This window comes from Antechinus flavipes, chromosome 1, assembly GCF_016432865.1.
Source record: "Antechinus flavipes isolate AdamAnt ecotype Samford, QLD, Australia chromosome 1, AdamAnt_v2, whole genome shotgun sequence".
Taxonomy (NCBI): Eukaryota; Metazoa; Chordata; class Mammalia; order Dasyuromorphia; family Dasyuridae; genus Antechinus; species Antechinus flavipes.
Genome location: NC_067398.1, coordinates 171,639,234 through 171,662,059, shown reverse-complemented (window position 1 = coordinate 171,662,059; position 22,826 = coordinate 171,639,234).

Sequence of the window (22,826 nt, the reverse complement as noted above, 5' to 3'; positions counted from 1 at the left end):
TAACAATTACTTTCCTCATGATAAACTTAGGAAGTAGATAATTATCTCCATCTGACAAGAAATGGAGCTTAGAAAATTGAATGGTTTTTGCCCTTGTTATTGTTATATAGATTGTTACATATATATATATATATATATATATATATATATATATATATATATATATATATATATATATATATATATATATATATATAACAGCCATATCATAGTGTCCTAGTTTATTAATTCAACTTTCTTCTTCTCCCAGATGTAGAAACTAAAGTAAAGAGAGGGTAAGTGACTTCTCCAGGATGACAAAGACAATAACAAATGTGCCCATAAGTGGAAACATATCTGATACATTTTACCTGGAAAAGTATAACAGAAGATCCTTTGTTTATACATGATGGAGATGCTCTTCTCTTCACATGAATATTTGTTTAATTATTGAACCAAAATTCCATTTATATACTTTTTTTGAAAAAAAAATCTTTATTTATTTGTTTGTTTATTTTAAATACACATTGATTTATGAATCATGTTGGGAGAGAAAAATCAGAACAAGAGGAAAAACGATGGTATGGAAAAAAAGAAGTGAACCTAGCATGCGTTGATTTACATTCCATCTTCATCATTATTTTTCTGGAGGCAGATGGCATTTCCTATCCAAAGTTTATTGAGATTGCCTTAGATCACTGAATCACAAAGAAGAATCAAGTCTTTCATAGTCAATCATTATACATTCTTGCTATTACTGTGCAAAGTGTATTCCTGCTTAAGCTTGTTTTTTCAACATCAGGTCATGTAAATATTTCCAGACCTTTCTAAAGATAGATTGTTCATCATTTTTATATTACAATAATACTCCATTAGCTTTATATACCACAACTTATTCAGTCATTCTTTAATTGATGGGCATGTACCCATTTTACAGTTTTTGCTATTACAAAAAGAGCTGCCACAAACATTTTTGCCCAAGTGAGTCCTTTTCTCTCATTTGTGATTTCCTTGGGATACAAACCCAGTAGGGACACTGCTGGGTCAAAGGATATGCAGAGTTTCATAGCACTTTGGATATAGTTCCATATTGCTCACCAGAATGATTAGATCATTTCAAAACTCCATCAACAATATATTACTGTCTCAGTTTTCCCATATGCCCTCCAACATTTATCATAATCTTTTCCTGTCATCCTAGTCAATCTGAGAGGTGTAAGATGGCAGTTCAGAGTTGTTTTAATTTGTATATCTGCAATCTATAGTGATTTAGAGCATTTTTTCATATTATTCAGATATTTCAATTATATTATCTGAATATTATCTGTTCATATCCTTTGACCTTTTATGAATTGGGAAATGACTTTATTCTTATAAATTTGATATGGCTCTTTATATATTTTAGAAATGAAATCTTTAGGGAAGCAGAGCCAAAATGGCAGAGAGGAGATATGACTTTATCTAAGCTCTCCCAGATGTCACCCAGATTAACAGCAACTCAAGCCTCTGAACTGGCTTTGGAGTGACAAAACTCATATATATTTGAAGTGTAACAGATTTCCAGCAGAAGATAATTTGAAAGAACTTCAGAAAAGTATGTTTCAATCATACATGGAGGAAGGTGGGACAAATTCAGGCACTATAGACATCCAGGGCAGTGTGGGTTATGGAGTGGAGGAATCTACTGGGAAGAATCTAGAGAGAGCAGTGTTGGCTACTCTGTCCTGGTTGAAAGACAGTAGATCACCACATTAGCTGTAATACACCCAACATAAATACAAAAGGCAAATTGTGAGCCTCTAAACCTGGCCACACCAACCCAGAAGTTAGTCAGCACCAACTCAAGGCAGCCACTATTGTCTGTAGAGAAAACTTGGATAAACTCCTTTTTGTTCTAAAAGCAGACCTCAACTTTTTTTTTTTTTTAAATGAAGACAAAATAAAAAAATAATTCTGACTATGATCAGAGTTTTTATGGAGAAAGAGGAGGATAGATTTCAAATCCTGAGGGAATTAAAAGCAGATCATTTCCAATTGAAGCCCTAAAGGGTGACATGAATTGGTTGCTCAACAATTATTTGGAAACTAAATAATCTAATCCTAAAGAACAAGTGGGTGAGAAAATAAATCATAGAAACAATCAATAATTTCATCCAAGAGAATGACAATAATTAGACAATATACCAAAATGTATGGCATGCAACCAAAGCAGTTCTTAGGGAGAACTTTATATCTCTCGATGTTTACTTGCATAAAATAGAGAAAGAGATGATCAATGAATTGGGGTGGAAGCTAAAAAAGCTAAAAAAAAAAGAAGAAGAAGAAATTAAAAACCCCAATTAATTATCAAATTTGAAATTCTGAAAATAAAAGGGGAGATTAATAAAATTGAAAGTAAGAAAACTATTGAATTAATAAACAAAATTAGGAGTTTGTTTTGTGGGAAAATCAACATAAGTAAACCTTTAGTTAATTTGACTGGAAAAAGAAAAGAAGAAAATCAAATTGTTAATATCAAAAAATGAAAAGGGAGAATGTTCCTCCAATAAAAAAAGAAATTAGAGAATTAATTAGGAGCCATTTTACTCAACTCAACTGTATGCCAATAAATCTGATAATCTAAGTGAAATAGATGAATACTTACAAATATATATATATATATTGCTCAGCTTAAAAGAGGAGGAAATAAATTACTTAAATAATGCCATTTTAGAAAAGGTAATTGAAGAAGTTATTAATCAATTCTCCAAGAAAAAATCTTCAGTTCCAGATAAATTTATAAGTGAATTCTATCAAACATTTAAATAACAATTAATTCTAATACAATGCAAACAACTTGGAAAAAGAGGGGAAAGAGTCCTACCAAATTCCTTTTATGACACAGATATAATGATAATACCTAAACCAGGTAGGGTCAAAACAGAGAAAGAAAATTATGGACCAATTTTTGTAATGAATGTTGATGCAAAAATTTTAAATAAAATATTAATAAATTACAGCAAGCTATTAACAGAATAATAAACTATGACCTAGTAGGATTTATAAGAGGAATGTTGGGCTAGTTCAATATTAGGAAGAGTATTACCATAATTCACTATATCAATAATCATACCAACACATATCATATGAGAATCTCAATAGATACAGAAAAAAAAACAAACAAACAAAAAACAAAACAAAACAAAAAAAAAAAAACATTTGACACAATCCAATATGTATTCTGGTTAAAAACACTAGAGAACATAGAAATAAATGGGTGTTGTTCTTTAAACAATCAGTAATATCTATTTAAAACCACCAACAAGCATTATATTTAACAGGCATAAGCTAAAAGCATTTTCAATAAGATCAGGGGTGAAATAAGATTGCCCATTATCAACTAAAAAAAAAAAAGCTAGTAGAAACAATTAACAACTGTAGTAAAGTTGCAGAATACAAAATAAATCCACATAAATCATTAACATTGAGTCCAGTAGGAAGAGATGCAAAGAAAAATTCCATTTAAAAGAACTGTATATAATTATCTGCCAGGATCTGTCAGGAACTATATGAACACAATTATAAAACATATTCCACATAAATAAAGTGATATCTAAACTATTGGAATAATATCAAGTGCTCATGGGTTGGTCAAGTTAATATTATAAAAATAATTCTACCTAAATTAATCCATTCATTCAGTGCCATGCCAATTAAACTACCAAGAAATTATTTTATAGAGTCTAGCACAACAATAATACAGTTCATCTGGAAGAACAAAAGATCAAGAATTTCAACTGAATTAATGAAAAAATGCAAATGAAGATGGCCTAGCTTTACCAGATCTAAAACTACATTAAATAGTAGTAGTCATCAAAATCATTGATAATAGCTAAGAAACAGACTAGTTGATCAGAGGAATAGATTAGGTTTATAAGATACAGTACTCAGTGACTAAAAATCTAGTGCTTAATAAATCCAAACATCCCAACTTCTAGGATAAGAATTCAATATTTAAGAAAAAGTGCTGAGAAAATTGGAAATAGTGTGGTAGAAATTGCACGCTGTACAACACATCTTATTTTAAGATCCAAATGGGTTCTTAAATTAGACATAAAGAGTGAGACTATAAGCAAGTAAGAAGAACAAAAGGTGGTCTACCTCTTAGATCTATGGAGAAGGAAGTAAATTATGGTTAAAGAAGAGCTAAAGTCCATTATAAAATGTAAAATGGATAATTTTGATTACATTAAATTAAAAAAATTGTACAAATGTATTCAATATTAGAATGGAAGCAGAAAACTAGGAATATATTTTTGCATCCAAAAGTTCTGATATAAGTCTTATTTCTAAAATATAGAGAGAACTGAATCAAATTTATAAGAATACAAGCCATTCTCCAATTGATAAATGGGCAAATGATATGAACAGACAATTTTCAGATAAATTAAAATCATTTATAGTTATATGAAATAATACTCTAAATTATTGTTGATCAGAGAAATGCAAATTAAGATAACTCTAAAGTACCATACATACCTCATAGATTGGTTAAGATGACATGAAAAGATAATGATAAGTATTATCATAGAATGTGGGAAAACTGGGCGCTAATATATATTATTGGTGGAATTGTGAACTACTCCAACCATTCTGGACAGCTATTTGGAACTATGCCTTAAATTTACATACTCTTTAAATCATCAGTGTCCCTACTGGCCCTGCATCCCAAAGAGAGTACAAAAAACGTAAAGGGATCCACATGTACAAAAATATTTGTAGCAGTCTTTTTTGTAGTGGCAAGGAATTGGAAATTGAAAGGATGCCCATAAGTTAGGGAATGGCTGAATAATGTGTGTGTGTGTGTGCGTGTGTGTGTGTGACTGTGTGTGTGTATTTGAATATATAATATATACATATATATCTGTATATATTATATATTCAATTCAATTGAATTATTTGAATTCAATTCAATTATATATATAATGAATAATGGTTGAAATGTATATACATGTTATAGAATATTATTGTTTTTATAATAAACAATCAGCAGAATGATTTCAGGAAAACCTTGAGAGACTCCCATGAACTGATGTAAAGTGAAGTGAAGGGAACACTGGACACAACAGCAACAAGATTATGTGATCATTAATTCTGATGGACAAGCCTTTTTCCAACAATGAGGTAATTCAGGCCAATTCCAATAGACTTGTGATGGAGAGAGCCATCTGCATCCAGAAAGAGGAATGTGGAAATTGAAGGTGGATCACAATACAGTATTTTCACCTTTTTCGTTGCTATTTGCTTGCTTTTTTGTTTCCTTTTTCATTCTTTTTTCCTTTTTGATCTGATTTTTCTTTAGCAGTATTATAAATATGGAAATATATATATATATGTATACATACATATATATAAATTTTACATGTTTAACATGTATTAGATTACTTGCTGTCTAGGGAATAGTGGGAGGAATCAAGGCAGAAAAATTTGGAACACAAGCTTTTGCAAGTTTGAAGGTTGAAAACTAACTTTGCACAAATTTTGAAAATAAAAACCTATTATTTAAAAAAATTAAAAATCAAATAAAAAATTTAAAAAATCAAATATGAATGACCCAGAGAAAGGGATCTGATTACAATGCATTTTATTAAATAAAAAAAAGAAAGTGAGAGTAATTCTAGTTCTGTAAGGAGTACGGGCACTAAAACCAATCAATTATAAATCACTAAGAACAAATAATGGGTGGAATTCATAAGAATTAAATATTTTCAAACAAAAAAAAATCTTTCACATTAAAAGAAAAGAAATGGATTGGGAAATATATTAAATATTCTGAAATAAAATATATCAGGCAAAGATTTGACATCTGAAAGTAATAAGTATTTATTAAACTAATATGCATATTTTCTAATGGTATGTTAAAGAACATGAACAGATGATTTATGAAGAAATAAAAAACAAACTTAATAACCAAAATGATCAAAAAAGAAAAAGATGTTGTAATTTTATAATATCATAAATTTAATACAAAACAAACTTAATATATAATTTTACAATAACCACTAGAATTGTAAATATATTGTACACACATACATGGCATACACACATATAGATACATATACCCACATATATATAATCTGTAAACATAAACACTCATAAATTATAATATGAAATATTGGAAAGAGCTATTCAATATATTTTTTGCTACAATAATAACAGAACATTAAATGGAACAATTTAATAATGAGCAATGACCCAAAGAACTAATGACATCTGTAGAAACAGCAATTCTTCAGCTTGGATTATGTTACCCCAAACATCAGAAGACACAGAAGAGGACTTTGTTATGCAATATATTTGTATATAAATATGTTTGCATATGTATATGAGCTAATAGCAATTATTAAGTTCATACTATTTATTAGGCATATATAGACATACAAATACATGCTTATATATATGTATCTATCTAGCTTTACTATTTGTGATAGAAAATAATTGGACTCAAATTTTGCATTGAACAATTGTAGAATGGTTGAATAAATTGTGGCATAATACTAGAATACTTTGGTCTATAAAAATGACAAGTACAAAGCTAAAAAAGACATACGAGGTCAGTAAGAGCGAAATTGTCAGGATTCAAATTATATATACATTCTATAGATCTAAATAAAATAAAAATAAAATAGGCAAAAAGAGATAATAGGGGCAGAATTTCAGGTAGAGTTATAAATGGTCACAAGACAAAACAATTTTATTCATTTTTTGAAATTTATTTGATTTTGTTTTATGAAAAGTTAATGAATTTGAGTATTATTATGCTCCCTCCTTTTGTATCATGTATCATTGATTATTAATGCTATAATAATTAAAATAAGTTCAATGAATGGTCTTCAAATATATCCAGTTTTTTTCCTATTTTTTTATTTATTACACAAATCAGGAAATTTTTAGAAACACAAAAATTTTGCCAGAAATGAATCTTTACTTCAAAAGAAAGAAGTTAGTATAACACAAGCAATGTTTTATTCATGTTGCAGTCAATGTTTCTGAAATATTCATGTATTTACAAATCCTTCTGTGTGAAACTAATTTCATCCATCTGATCCTGACAACACATGCACTACTGTAATTCAGCATTATTTATCAGGAAATAGCCAACTAAAGCAACCTCAGTTATCCTTAGAGAAAATTGAATGATTTGTTTCACAGATTATTATGTTAGCGATCAAGCAAATATTAAAGAATAATTGTGTTTGTGTAGTTTTCAAAAGCTCATTTTTTATTTTTTATTGAAGCTTGTCAATAAAAATTCCCAAACTGGCTTTTGGTTTTTCTTCTGTAGTTAATAAAGAGATGTGTGATTTTTCATTAGTAGATTTAAGGTCAATAAGAAAGACATTTCAAACATATCCATTAATATTAATGGGAATTATGTTTTTAAAGGGAATGCAGACTGGACTGATGCAAGCTGCACATCTTTTTGCTTTCAAATTTGCAGACATCAAATCTGATTAAAATTGTTTGGTATGAATTTTAATCACGGTCTTTTAGTCCAGTATGTCGAATCTGCTTTCTTCATCATTCCTTTTTTTCCTGTTGCGTATCACAAGGTCAGGGTGATGTGTCAAATTTCCTGCAGAGAAATAATTCAACTATGCAAACCAAATCACAGCATTCAAGCAGTAGGGATTTTTTTAATAGGAGAAAATAAAACTTCAGCTCTGAAATATGAAGATTTTCCCCCCTCAGACTTACTAACAAGTACAGAATATATAAACAGAATATTAGTTACTCATCTTTTAAGAAAAAATAATTTTATTGGCATTCAAATATCTTCTTTCAATTAAAATTATATATTATGTTTGGCGTAATTTTATTGGCTTCTGTTCTTCCCCCACACCAATGAATCAATGAATTCAGCAATTAATGTATCTACATTCATTTCTTAAAATTGCATTCTATATCAAATTGTTCCCTCTGTCCCCCAGAAATTCATATCTACATATTTACATTTGTCAGATTCATCTGGGGATCTTGGGGTATTCCCCAGTCTAGTGTGTGATGCAGATTTTAAATGCTATGTTAGATCTTAAGAAAAAAATAAGAGAGAAGTAGGGAGAAGGCGTGGGAATGAGAAAAGAAGTAAAAGTAATACTGGGTCTTGAATTGATTTTTTTAAAAATAGGGAAATTTTTGCTATACAGATAGAAAAGGGAAAAAATATTTTCCCAGCAGTAAGAACAATTATAACCATGGCAGTGATAGAGATGTGGGAGGAATAGGAGGAACAGAAGCAGTAGGAGGAGAAGGAAGACTGGACAGAAGAGGAAGGATAGAGGAGGAGTGGGGGTAATTTTTATTAATCAAACTATTAAGCTTAACAGATGGGTTTTGCGTATGTTATTTTATTTGACCCTGACAGCAATCCTATGAGGCAGGTTTTGTTATTATTAATTTACAGAAGGGGAAATAGAGGCTCATAACAAATAAGAGCTTAACTCAGCCAAGTAAATTTCTGAGGCAGGATTTTAACTCACCAAGTCTCCCAAGAACAATATTGGAAGCCAATATTTTAACCATTCTATGCTGGCTTTCTAACAAACATGGAATGCCTGAGGAAGTTTCAAGTCTGCTCAGTTAAGTTGAAGGTACATATTGGTGAATCAGTGACAACAATAACACTATCTGATTTAGGAAAACAAACAAATAAACATACATACGTGTGTGTGTGAGTGTGTGTATGTGTATGTATTTTCACTCTTGAATTTTTCTTGTTCAGATAATGAAAAAAAGTGATTGATATTGAATCCTCTTGTTTTTTAAAAGTAGTGATAAAATAAAGAGAGGATAAAGGCAAAGGGCTTGGAGTCACCAATAAAGGTGACATGAGAATTAGAGGTTTCTCTGAAGTCTTCACAAAGTTACTTTGGGTCTGACCTACTTACTTTGTTAGGGTAGTTACAGAGAGAAGAAATACAAAAGGATATTCTGGGGGTTCAACAGTTAATGCATCTCATCCCCTTCAGGATTCCTAGTAATTGTTGTTGTTGCTGTTGTTGATGGTGTGTCTTTATGTGTGTGTATACATGTAATGCAGATCTTCACATGCATAAATTCCATTTGCAGAAGGTTTCTTAATCAAAGAATCAGTGTAATTAACCAACCTAGATGTGAAAATATTATAAAATTGATCTACATCAGTTTGAAAAATAACATTCACATTTTTGGAATTACCCCAACAGCTTATTTTCCATTACATGTCAGCTGAATTCTGCTGTCTCTGACAGATTCACCCTTAATGAGTCTAGTGTTAGTCACTGACATACATGTGCAAAGCTTCTTTTGAAATTCCATAGGATGAAACTAACCCTTTTTGAACTCCATTTCCTTTTGTTACTTTAATCGTCCTTATCTGTCACTTGTCACTTTGACAACAAGCATTACACAGACACAGCATTTCATATACACTAATAGGTAACAAGAACTCCTCTTGAACTTACCTTGCTTTATAAATAAAAGTCAATGCTTCTGAGAGTTTTTTTTTTTTTTTTTCTGAGAAGTCACTTTATTTAGTCAATGATAAGAGTTCACTTATTTTAAATTTTGCATCTTGGTAAAATACACACATATGTGCACACACACATCTTTGATAAGAGTCATACTTATTCTTTCTTTTATAGTTAATTATTCAGATGATAAAAAATTATGAAATGAGCGGGGTCTTTTAGAATTAGATCTATTTGAAAACAATTGTATAAAGGTCCTGAAAAGGGATTTTAAATACATGTTTGTTATGAGTCAGAAATCTGAAATAAAGATTCTTACAAGGTGTTGTCAGTGGAATTGACAAAGACAATGGTTATCTAGTTTAGTATAGTGCTTAATAGTTCTCTAAGGTCAGTATGATTGATTTAATCTTACAACAAATAATGGTTTCCTAGTGATATAATGAATAGGTTTACACTCAATATAGAACATATAATCTGGGATTCAGAGCCAGAGAAGACAAACAGCCTGGAAGCAGGAGCTCAAACTCTCAAAGCAAAGGAGAGATAGATTCATTCACTTCATCTCATAGCACCATGGTAGCTGGCCTCCTGCACTTCCCCGACTGAGACCAAGGCTGGTCTGAAAGGTTCTAAGAAAGCTAGCACAAGCCCCAGGCAAGGAAACTAGAGTGTGAAGGAGAAAATAAAGAATTTGGACTTTACCACTGGCTATTTTTGTGGTGATTATTCTGATGAAAGGATGGCTGCTCCAAGACCTCCAGAAAACCAAACAAGAACACTACACATATTAGAATATCACATGTGTTTTTTCACACTTTCAAATTTGATATAAAACCCCAAAGCACTCAGGAAAAGAACTACTGAAGTAAACATTTAAAGAACTAATATAAAATCAATTTGAAGGGAATAAAAAGAAGGTTATACTTCTTCAAAACAGTTTTTCTCTGTCCTACACTATGGCTAAAGGTGCTGTCCCCAGAGAACCCATTAAAAAGACAGTGATCTTTGGATGGGGACATGTCAGCACAAATTGTGTTGCTAGAAGAATAGAAATCCTATATCACAAGCCAGAGGCAAGGCCAGTCATGGTAAAAAGAAGAAATGACTCATAATTTAGGAACTTTGGGGAAGTCATATTTGTAGAAGTTAATTTGCACTTGGGGCCTTGAATATCCAAGAAAAGTATGGGGGGCTTAGCCATCTGGAACAAGTAGGCAAAGATGTTGAAAGAAGGGATGAAGATAGCAGTTAATTAGTTTGGTGGATAAAGTGCAAGATTTAAAGTAGACAAAAGTTCAAATTCTGATTCATATACTCACTAAATTTCTGACTCTTGATATGTCTCTTAATCCATCAGCCTGTTTTCTCATCTTTAAAATAGAAATAATAATGGCCATCACTGTAAAAATTGAATAACATCTTAAAGTATTTTGCAAACCTTAAAGCCTTATGATGAAGATGTTGCTAAAAGGGGTTTGGGTTAATGTCAGATACGAATTCTAATTTTCCCAATGTTATGCTATATATACAGCAGTAAATCTACTACTAATACCTATCTTGCCTCCTAGTAAGTTTTTAGATGGCTAATATCAACATTTACATCCTTCAAGTCTCTGAAGTTAGGGTTGTGTTTTTGTTGAAGCCTCTACCAGGCACCAACAGTCACAATTTCCAAGATAGTCTAAACTTCTTCCTCTTTTTCATCCTCCATATCTTTTAAAAAGAGATTTTTATTCACATATTTTGTCATACATAGTTAATTTCCCCCTTTATCTTTCCCCTCACCTATCAGAGAGACATCCTTATGAGAAGTAAACCCCTTAAAGGAAAAGAAAAGTCCCTCCCTAGCAAATCCAATTAATATAATAATAATAATAGCCCTGATGTCATAGTTAATGTTTCAAACTTTTGGATTACTTTCCCTTTCCCTTCCCACCTCTCCAAAGGAAGTAGTCAAAGTGTTTTGTCATATTTACTTTGGAGGCATGACATCTGATCATTTACCAAGTCATATTGATTCTTCCTCCATGATTTTCCATTATAGAAACTCAAATGATCACCCTCCTACTCAAAAGTTCTACTCCTTTTGGGCTATTGTAATATTTAGCCTTTAGTCTTAGTTTTCTTTCACTACAATTTATCCCCACATTTGTTCTTCCAAATGCTTCTATGTGTCTGCATAGTTAGGTTGGCTCTCACAACATGAATGCACTCCATTTCACTTCTTCTTCCAATAATCCCTAATTTCTTTTAAGGCTTAACTCAACTACAAACTCCTACAGGAGGATTGGAGTGATGCTTCTGGTTTCTGTTTTCCTTCTCCCTTGGAAATTGTTTTATATTTACTTGGCATATGTTTTATATATTCCTGTGGTTGTTGTTCAGTCATTTCAGTTATGTCTAATTCCTCATGACACCATGAAGTTTTCTTAGAAAATATCCTAGAATGCTCTGCCATTTTCTTCCCCAGCTCATTTTACAGATGAGGAAACTGAGGCAAATAGGGTTAAATGACTTACCCAATGTCATACAGTTAGGAAGTGTCTGAGGGCAGATTTGTCCTTAGGTCATCCTGACTCCAGGCCTGTTTATTGATCCCCAGTGCCTCATAACTGCTCACTTAAGTTTATACATTTCCTCTAACATTCCTCTAATAGAATATAAGCCCTTTGAAGACAGTGAAGTTTTGATTTTTGTCATTCTATCCATAATACTTATTACATTGTCCAGCACATAATAAATGCTTAATAAATGATTATAAAACAAATGAAAAAAAGTCACAAAGTCCCCCTTACCCCATGTCTAAAGTATATCTAGTGAAAAATTGCATTAAATATGTGATTAATGAAAGTTTGGGATACATAAAGAGTTAAGAAACTACACACTTTTCCCATTTTTGCCAATTTAGATATTTTGAATGCTTTCTAAATATTCACAAATAAAAGTAATTTTATTCACTATTATTCTGGAATAGGAAATGAATATAATGAATATTATGATAATAAATTATTTCTACTCCCATTTTCTTTAATGTATTACTTATATATCTTATTCTGTAGCTTACCTTGAAAACAACAACTTACTGAAATATTAAATGTATATGCATGCCTTAATCACTGATGTTAGAGCAATTCTATTTCTGTGTTTCATTTTCATATGTGTATTTTATAATCATCTGAGAAATCCTGGAAATTTTATTTTACTTCATTATTTTCTCATACCATCTGCCTTAGTGGAATACTACAAATATTCTGTACAATAAGTGATTCTAGTTGGCAAGAGATCTAAAAAAATATAACTGCATTTAAATACTTGGCATCTTTATTTTTTACTCCAAATTGCCTATGTACTGTTACATTTATCTGATATAATAGTGGTGAACAAAAAAATGACCATTTTTTAAAGAGCTACACTACAACTTATTTGAAAATAGAATTCTGCCAAAAATGTCAACCTCAATAGCACTTGTGTCAGGATTACTTATATTATAGGCTCATGTATCCAGAACACTATTGAAATATAGAAAGTAAAAACAAACAAACAAACAACAACAACAACAAAAACAAACAAACAAACAAACAAACAAAAAAACAACAAAATAAAGATCATGCCCATGCTCTCAGGGGAGAACATGTTACCACTAATTATCCATTTGCTTTTGCTTTGTATAAAATTCTGACATATTTAGTCATCTGGTTTCCTCGACCATTATAGTTTAGAAGCAACATATTATAAGTCACTAAAATCAAGAATGTTAATAGCAACTAGCACCAGGAAGGATCTTCAAAGGCCATCTCATCTAATACTCTATTTTTATGTTGCGGAAAAACAAGCTTATACGGCTTTCAAATGTTCTCACCTGTGGTTTCAAGAAACTATAGCATGCACTGTGATCACATCCAGGTAAAATTTTGTTGGAAAGTGAACTAAACCAGTTTGAGAATAGCTGATAGGCCTCAAACTTCTCAGTGAGCTAGAAGGAAGTATATACCAGCATAAGAAGTCTTCCTCCAGGAAATGGGCAGATGAGAATACTTTATTTCAATGTCCATGAAGGCAGTTTCAGCAGGCTCTGGGGATTACAAAGGGTTTGGTTGGACAATGAAGATGCTAAAATCTTCCACTGCAACCCAAGCCACTTTGATTTCTTCCTTTGGGGAGGTGGGAAGGAAAAGGGAAAATAATCCAAAAGTATGAAACATTAACTATGACATCAGGGCTATTATTATTATTATATTAATTGGATTTGCTAGGGAGAGACTTTTCTTTTCCTTTAAGGGGATTATTTCTCATAAGGATGTCTCTCTGATAGGTGAGGGGAAAGATAAAGGGGGAAATTAACTATGTATAACAACCCAAGACTTTTATGAAAGAGAGAATGAGACTGATGAATTTTGGACAACTCTGCCTCTCTTAAATCCAATTCATGACAAGTCAGGACATTACTCTTTATTTCATTGGTCATCTTTGAAAAAGAAGGATAAGCCATAATAACAACCAGAACAACAACCAGAACAACAACAACAACAACAACACATAATGTTTCATTTGGTTTTATTTTAAAGTCTGAACATCATTACAAATAAAATTCCTGCCTATAATGAACAGGACATAATTTCAATAGTTAAAAATTTGAAAATTAATATTTTTATTTGCTGTTTTTATTTCAAATATGCATAACCTGCAAACTACATGACTATCAAGAATAGAAGATCTAACGAAATCAAAACCATCTGTGAAACAGATTGTATTACATTACCCTATCATCCTGATTGCTAAAAGAATCTTCCTATAGTTGTTTTCAATGAATTTATAAAGAATGGGATTACATACCAATACTTTTTGATCCAATTAAAAATCAGCAACAAAAATAACAAAAACCACTGTGATTTTGTCCACTTGCCCAGTAATCAAGAGAACATTAAATACAAAGTAAGAATAGAAGGATAATATTTTGCTCCGGGACTTATTCAATGAGTTATGATAATTTGGTAATTGTCATTTGAACACACACACACACACACACACACACACACACATATATATATGTGTATATATATATATATATATACATACATACAACAAGTTATTGCAATATTAGATACTACAAGTTATTGCAATAGGCAAGACTTGAAGTGATAAGAATATTGCACAAAGTTGAGACAGTATCAGACTAGAGAATAAGGCATATATGAAAGATTTTGTGAAGATAAAATTAACAGATGATAGCAAAAGACTGGAAATAAGGTATAAGATAAAGTGCATTATTTATCAATTTAAGGATTATTTTTGTGATATCTCTACTAATTGTGCATTTAAAGATTGATAGATTTCTTGGGTTCATTTAGATTACACCAGGAGTTCTTTTATATTCAATTAAATTCCATTCTTGAGATTAAATTATTTGATATTAATTATTTGGGCATTCTATATTTTTGGGGTGCCAATCTATTTTTTAAATTCCTCATTTTGTTGGCATATGTATAGAGTCATTTTGAATACTTATTTATATTTTTCTTCTTTTTTCTATACTTTCACCCTATATTTCCCCTTAACTTACTGGCTGAGTTCATCTCCATCATTTAGATTCACTTAAAAGCGAGATGCCCAGCTTTGGGGTGCAAAATCAACAATATCTGCTTCCACATTCAGAAATTTACAGTTCAAAATTCCTGGGTTCCTGCCTTAAGTAGACTCCGTTAGGAACAAAATTGGCTTCAGAAGATTATTAGTTTTTTTGCCCTCAGGCATGGTTCAGCAACATATTTTTCCCATCTCACATTTGTTCCCTCACCTCTCTTCCTTTCTGCCAAGATTATCATCTGCATTTTAATTTTTAATTCTTTTCTAATTTTGGGAGAGTAGGGAGGATAACTTAGTCAGTGTCCCAATAGCTTTGAAAGTTCTTAATTTAACCATTTCCTTTGATTTAGTGATTTACCTCTTAAAACAATATTCCAAAGAGATCAAAAGAGGAAAAGGAACCATACAAATAAGAATATTGATAGCAATTCTTTATTATAGTGATGAACTTAAAGGGGTGCCTGTTTCTTTTAGATATGGATCCAAGTTTCTTTTAGGTATGGATCCTGGGCAAAAATTTCAGTATAGGAATCTGAAATTTCACTGGAAGCTCAAAGAAATGATTACTATATTGGGCCTCTTAAATAGAAGATAAAATTATATGGCCTCAAAAGATGGTCTTTTCCCCTAAATTCCTTTTAAAAGAGGCAATTAAAAAAGTAAGAGCTCAGTCTAATTTTGTGTGGATAATATCAATAACTAGTTTAAATCATGAATGATGAATTCAAAGTTAAAGATTTGTTGATAATTTTTAACCCATTATACTGGTTTGCCGAAATTTCTCCTGAGATCATAATAATAATAGTTTATATAGCACCTAAAGGTTTGCAAAGTGCTTTACACATAATATTTATTTCTTTGCATAATTATTTGAAATGATTTATCATTTCAACTGCTACTGTGCAGTTGATCATAGTGAATCAAGAAATACACAAAATTGGAACAAATTTAAAAAATAAAATTTCAGAAGAAACCAAGCTATATAGTTACTGAAAAAATGATTACTATTTTAAAAAGTGAAAAACATGCTTTCCTTCTCATTATGCTATTCAGGAAATAATTTTTGTGTATGGGAATCAGTTGCATGAATCAAAACTATTCTATAGACAATTTTGGAAAGCTACAGCTATAAAAGCTTCAGGATCTGGAACGTCTAGAAATTGCTTATAATCCTTTATTATTTTCCTCAGCACCATTTTCCCATGTAACCAATACAATGTATCCAACTAGTGAAGATATTAGGACACCTTAAGAAAACCTATAGTTTTGAGATTTGTCAGCATATTTTCTATTGTCTATATATTTTTTCAGAATTCAAAATAACTTATTGATCAATTTGTCCATCTACTTATTTATTTTAAACTTTTAATAGCATTTTGTTTTTCTAAATATATATAAGGATAATTCTCAACCTTTATTTCTATAAGACTTTGTGTTCCAGATTTTTCTCTCTCCCTTACCTTCTTCTTCTCCAGCACAGCAAGCAATCTGATATAGCTTACATATATGCAATCATTTTAAACATAATTCCAAATTTCTCATATTGTGCAAGAAAAATCAGGCCAGAAAGGGAAACCATGAGAAAGAAAACAAACAAAAGGTAAAAATATTGTTCTTTGATTCATATTCAGTATCCATAATTCTCATTTAGGATGCAGATTGCATTTTCAATCCCAAGTCTATTGGAATTGCCTTGAATCACCATATTGTCATTAAGTATTAAGTCCATCACAGTTGATCATTACAATATCTTGTTTCTGTGTATAGTGTTCTCCTGATTCTGCTCACTTCACTCAGCATTAATTCATGTAAGTCTTTCCAGAATTTTCTGAATTCAGTCTGCTCATCATTTCTAATAGAACAATTCTATTCTATTTTATTCATTTATCATAAGTTATTCAGCCATGACCCGATTGATGAGCATCCACTGTATTTCTAATTCCTTGCCACTACAAATAGGGATTGCACAAACGTTTTTGCACATTTGCATTTTTCATTGCACATTTTTCATGATATCTTTGGGATTCAAATTCAGTGACACTACTGTATCAAAAAGTATGCATAGTTATATAGCCCTTTAGGCATAGTTCCAAACTGCTCTCCAAAATGGTTGGATCCACCAATACATTAGTGTCCCAGTTTTCTCACACCCTCTCCAACATTTATCATTACCTTTTTCCTTTCATCTTAACTAATCTAAGATGTATGAAGTGATGTGTCACAGAGTTGTGTTAATTTGCATTTCTCTAATCAATAGTAATTTAGAGCATTTTTTCATATAACTATAGTTGGCTTTAATTTCTTCATCTGAAATTTATCTGTATCATTTGATCATCTATAAATCGGGGAATGCATTGTCTACAATTTTGATTCAACAAATTGAACATATTTATTCTGAGAATACTACTGTAACATGTTGCATGAAATGCTGTAAAGATAAAAAGAGGATGATAGAGTCCCTACTCTAAGAAGCTTAGATTCTTGCTGATTTGGTAATTATATTCAAATAAGTAATATATGTTATGAAATCATAACATTGATTGAATCATTAAGTGAATAAGGGAAGACAATAAGGGATTGCAGAGATGCATACGGAGTAGGCTTTAGCTAGAGATGCAGAGTTTTCACTTTACCTCTTTTGGCATGGCATATGCTCCTTTAGTTTGCTTATTTTCTTTTAAAAATATTTTTATTAAAGCTTTTTTATTTACAAAGCATGTACAGGGGTAATTTTTCCAACATTGACCCTTACATAAGCTTTTGTTGCAAATTTCCCCCTCCTTCCCTCCACTTCCTCCCCTAGCTTGTAGATAGTCCAATAAATGTTAAATATGTTAAAATACATGTTAGATCCAATATATGTATATGCATTTGTATAGTTATCTTGTTGCACAAGAAAAATCAGATCAAGAAGAAACAAAAGGAAAAATTGAGAAAGAAAACAATGCAAACAAATAACAGAGAGAGTGAGAATGCTGTTACTGTAGTCTGTTTCCACAGTTCTTTCTCCAGGTGTAGATGGCTCTCTTCATCACTGCATAAGTGGAACTGGTTTGAATGATCACGTCCATTAGAATTGATCATCGTATAGTTTTGTTGTTTCAATGTATAATGATCTCCTGGTTCTGCTCATTTTACTTTGCATAAGTTGTAGGTCTCTCCAGGCCTCTCTGAAATCATCCTGTTGGTCCTTTCTTACAGAACAATAATATTCCATAACATTCATATACCATATTTTATTCAGCTATTTTCCAATTGATGGGCATCCACTCAGTTTCCAGTTCCTTGCCACTACATAAAGGACTGCCATGAACATTTTTGCACATGTGGATCTCTTTCCCTCTTTTAAGATCTCTTTACAATATAATCTCAATAGAAATACTGCAGGATCAAAGGGTATGCACAGTTTGATAACTTTTTGAGCATAGTTCAAAACTGCTCTCCAGAAAGGTTGGATCCATTCGCAGTTCCACCAACAATGTATCAGTATCCCAGTTTTCCCACATCCCTTCCAACATTTGTCATTATCTTTTCCTGTCATCTTAGCCAATATGACAGATGTATAGTGGTATCTCAGAGTTGTTTTAATTTACATTTGTTTGATCAATAGTGATTTGGAGCACCTTTTCATGTGACTACAAATAGTTTCAATTTCTTCATCTGAAAATTGTCTGTTCATATCATTTGACCCTTTATCAATTGTAGAATGGCTTGAACTATGATATATTTGAGTCAATTTTCTATATATTTTAGAAATGATACTTTTATTTGGTCCTTTGGATGTAAAAATGTTTTCCAAGTTTACTGCTTCCTTCTAAACTTGTCTGCATTAGTTTTGTTTGGACAAAAACTTTTTAACTTAATATAATCAAAATTATCTATTTTATCATCAATAATGATCTCTAGTTTATCTTTGGTCATAAATTCCTTTCTCCTCCACAAATCTGAGAGGTAAACTATAGTTTGCTTATTTTCTTTAAAAAATGTGATTTATATTGGCCTGCTCACTTCCTTTGGTCCTGTCTATTCCAATAAAATACATTTTCAAAGTGCTTGGCTAAGAATAGAAACAAATCAACAGTACAAAAATAACTGACATATAAGGTCATTTGATTTTGTGTTTGTTAGCATCATTCTCCAGTCAACCAAATAAAGAGATAGTAAGAAAGCTGGTAGCAGAAATATGGCTTTCATTGAGGGCTTTTAATGTATTGATCCTCAAGGAGAATTATGCTAAGATTGCTTATCATTTTATTTATAATGACAGATTAATAAATAATTATTGAAAATGTTTCAGCATTAGTGAAGAGTATAGTTCTCTCGAAGAGATGCTATGCTTGAATCCACTGGAAATAATTTGGACAAAAATGCTTGCCTGATAATCCTAGTTTTGCCACCTATCTAGTGCTCCCTTTCATTAGCCACATCAGATTTCATTTTTTTTTCCTTTTTAATAAAAATGGAGGTAATACTATTATTACCTACTCTTCTAGTGTTACTGTAAGGATTGTATATTAGCTGTTGTTAGTATGCTATTATGAAGAGTATCATTTATAAATGAAGTATTAGAATGATAATTCATATTAGAGACTTCAAAACATCTTCTTCATAACAAGCTTTGTAGGGTAATGAGTGAGAGGATCATTATTCCCATTTCACAGATGAATAAATGAGTTGAAATGAATTTCTCATAATCACACCACAATTTACATATTTAAACATTAAGCCATAACCTTATACAATCATAGATTTGGAGTTAGGAATGGAACTCAGAGATTGTTAGAGCCAATACCTTTCTTTTATAAATGGGATGACTATGACCTTTCTGAAAGGTTGTGTCTTAACTAAAATTATATGAGTCCCATGATTCCATGTTCAGATTCAAAACTACATCTCTTGATTCTGAATCCAGAATTCTGTTTACTATGCCACTGCCTCTCATGTAGAGCACTAAAATAAAAGTAATTGAAATTATAGACTAAAATACATCAAACACATTATAGCTAACACTACAATGACTATTGCACCCATATAGCTAGATACAAAATATCCCTGAGGGTTTCATACAATTCATTTGCTAGTATTTATTAGTCTTCATTATAAACCATGGAGTATCACAATCAGCCTGGAGAAATGCTGCATAAATTATATTGGTAAATTAAAGAAAGAACATAAGATGAAAAACATATTTGAAGCATGAAGAAGGGAGAAAACTTTAGAAATATTATAACAGGGTAATTTTCCAAGTGGAAGTATAATAGTGTCTTTTAAGTACAAAGTTTAAGTGAAAAGGCTTACAAGTTTACAAGAAGAATTGTAGCAAAAAAGTACTGGAGTCCAAATTTGAAACATCAAGGGAAGCTGCAGCTCTTGCTTAAATAGAATTAAAATGAAAATATCACAGGATATATTATGTTCTATATCTCAAAGCAACAAAAAAGCTAAGAGAAATGAAGAACATACAAAACACTGAAACTATAATTATTTTCTTCAAATAGCAATATATATATGTATATATGTATACATATATATATATATATATATAAAACGTGTGCCTATATATGTGTATGTATATATACACATATATAAGTGTGTGTATATGCACACATATATGTAGATAAATGTATTAGTGTGTGAGTGTATCTATCTATAATCAGCTAGGTACCATATTGAACAGAGTGCTACAACTAGAATCAGAAAGAGTCCGCTTCCTGAATTCAAATCTGAATACTTACTAAGTGTATGACCCTGGGCAAGTCACTTAATTCTGTCTTAATTATCTCATTTATAAAATGAGCTAAAGAAAGTGGCAAACCACTCCGGTTATCTTTGGCAAGTAGCCTCAAAATGGAGTCATGAAGAATCATACACTACTGAAAACAGTTGAATAACAACCTATAATATCTACACACAGGTATATGCATATATGTAAATAAAATAATAAATGCATATTTGTGTATACATACATATATATACATAAATATGTATTTATTCAAGATGAGAATGTCAGTCTATCTATATTTACCTTAAATATGAAAGATTATATGACCATCACAAGGTAGATTCATTTCAACTCAGAAAGATCATTTTGATATCTTTAAAAATCTAAATACAGGAAAAAAACTTAATACTCTGAATGAATGGTAATGATACTTAGAATAAAATATTATTTTTATTGTTGTTTTTCCTGTATATTTTGAAGACAGGATGTCTTATTGCAAGAATGATCTAAGATTGATATTAGGAGGGATTTTCTGATGAGGCTACATAGTTAGATATGCATTATGAAAGAGAGAACTGAGGCTGAGCTTTGAAGAAATCTAGAAATTCTAAGGATGTGGAGGTTCACATGGAACAGGAGATATAAGGAGTCAGGTGGCTCAGCAGATAGAGGATTGGGCATGGAGTTGGGAAGACAGAAGACAAGTTCAAATCTATCCTCAAATAGAACAAAAACATTCATATACCATAACTTATTCAGCCATTCTCCAACTGATGGGCATCCATTAAGTTTCCCGTTTCTTGTCACTGTTAAAAGGGCTGCCACAAACATTTTTGCACCTGTGGGAGACTTTGAGGGTATTTTTTTTTTTTAATAAGAGCATGGTACTGTATTTCTTAATATCAGTAGTGGACCTGGAAATAATCAAAGCTAGAACAAGCCAAAACAAAACATTTTTGTATCAATTTTAGTTTTTCTGTTTTTTGTTTGTTTGTTTGTTTTCACTTGAATATATATTTTAGGGGTAGTCCAATAAGAATTCAGAGCAGTGAGATGATTCAGATTTTTTTCTACGCACAACTAGGAAAGAATTATAGCGGTCTGTTCAGGTAGATGCTGCCTCAGTGACTGTGCAAAGCCTATTTAGAAATAAGAGCATTATCTATAAATAATCCATCAGCATTATGCTATCACTGGTGATGAAGAATTGAAAATAACATCCACCATGCTACAAGGAACCTTCAGTCTATTGTGAACATATTTTACTTGATAGACTGATTTGTTGAAAAATTTCCACAAAATTAGAGTTTGAAGAATGGTTATAGCTTTGACTATTTTTCTCATTTTTCTGACAAAATATGGAGTATAATTCTACATACCTAGCAAAGATAGACCATCTGTACCTCATAAGGCCCAGTTGTTCTTATTCATGTGGAAACAAAAATCATGAGGTAACAAATTTTTTGTGAAATCTCCCTTTCTCTTACTCATCTAAGATCCCTGCAAAAATTGTGCCTCCATCTATATAATTTGGGAAATGTCTGAGATAAACACAGCTTTGTTAATAGTGCATGGTGTTGTATTTCAATGACTTGAATGCATCTGCCTGATTAAAACTTTAATGAAACTTCCTAAAAAGCCAACACATCACTTTTCCCTCAATAGAGCTTGTCTTTAATATACCTAGGAACACATCAGCTTCTTCTCCTCTTATTTGTGTCATTAATTGAACTGTTTTAGGATTATGAACATAAAAGTCTGATAGGTATAACTGAGTATATTTTCTTTAGTTGGTAGCCAACTCTATTTCAGTGCCCATTCAAATTCTTATCTGTCTACAGGGTTCATAGGGTCAATTGAGAAAGACAAGAAAGACAGGATACAATTGAAATATACATATAGTACAATGGATAAAACTTTCACCAAATCTTAGAATGCTATAAATAAGGGACAATTTTTGAAATGTGAAAAAAGTAACTTTAGGAGGGATAAAAGTAAATCTTGTCTTGATTCAGAAGTTCTTACCTTGGAGTTTCTAAAATTAAAGCAAA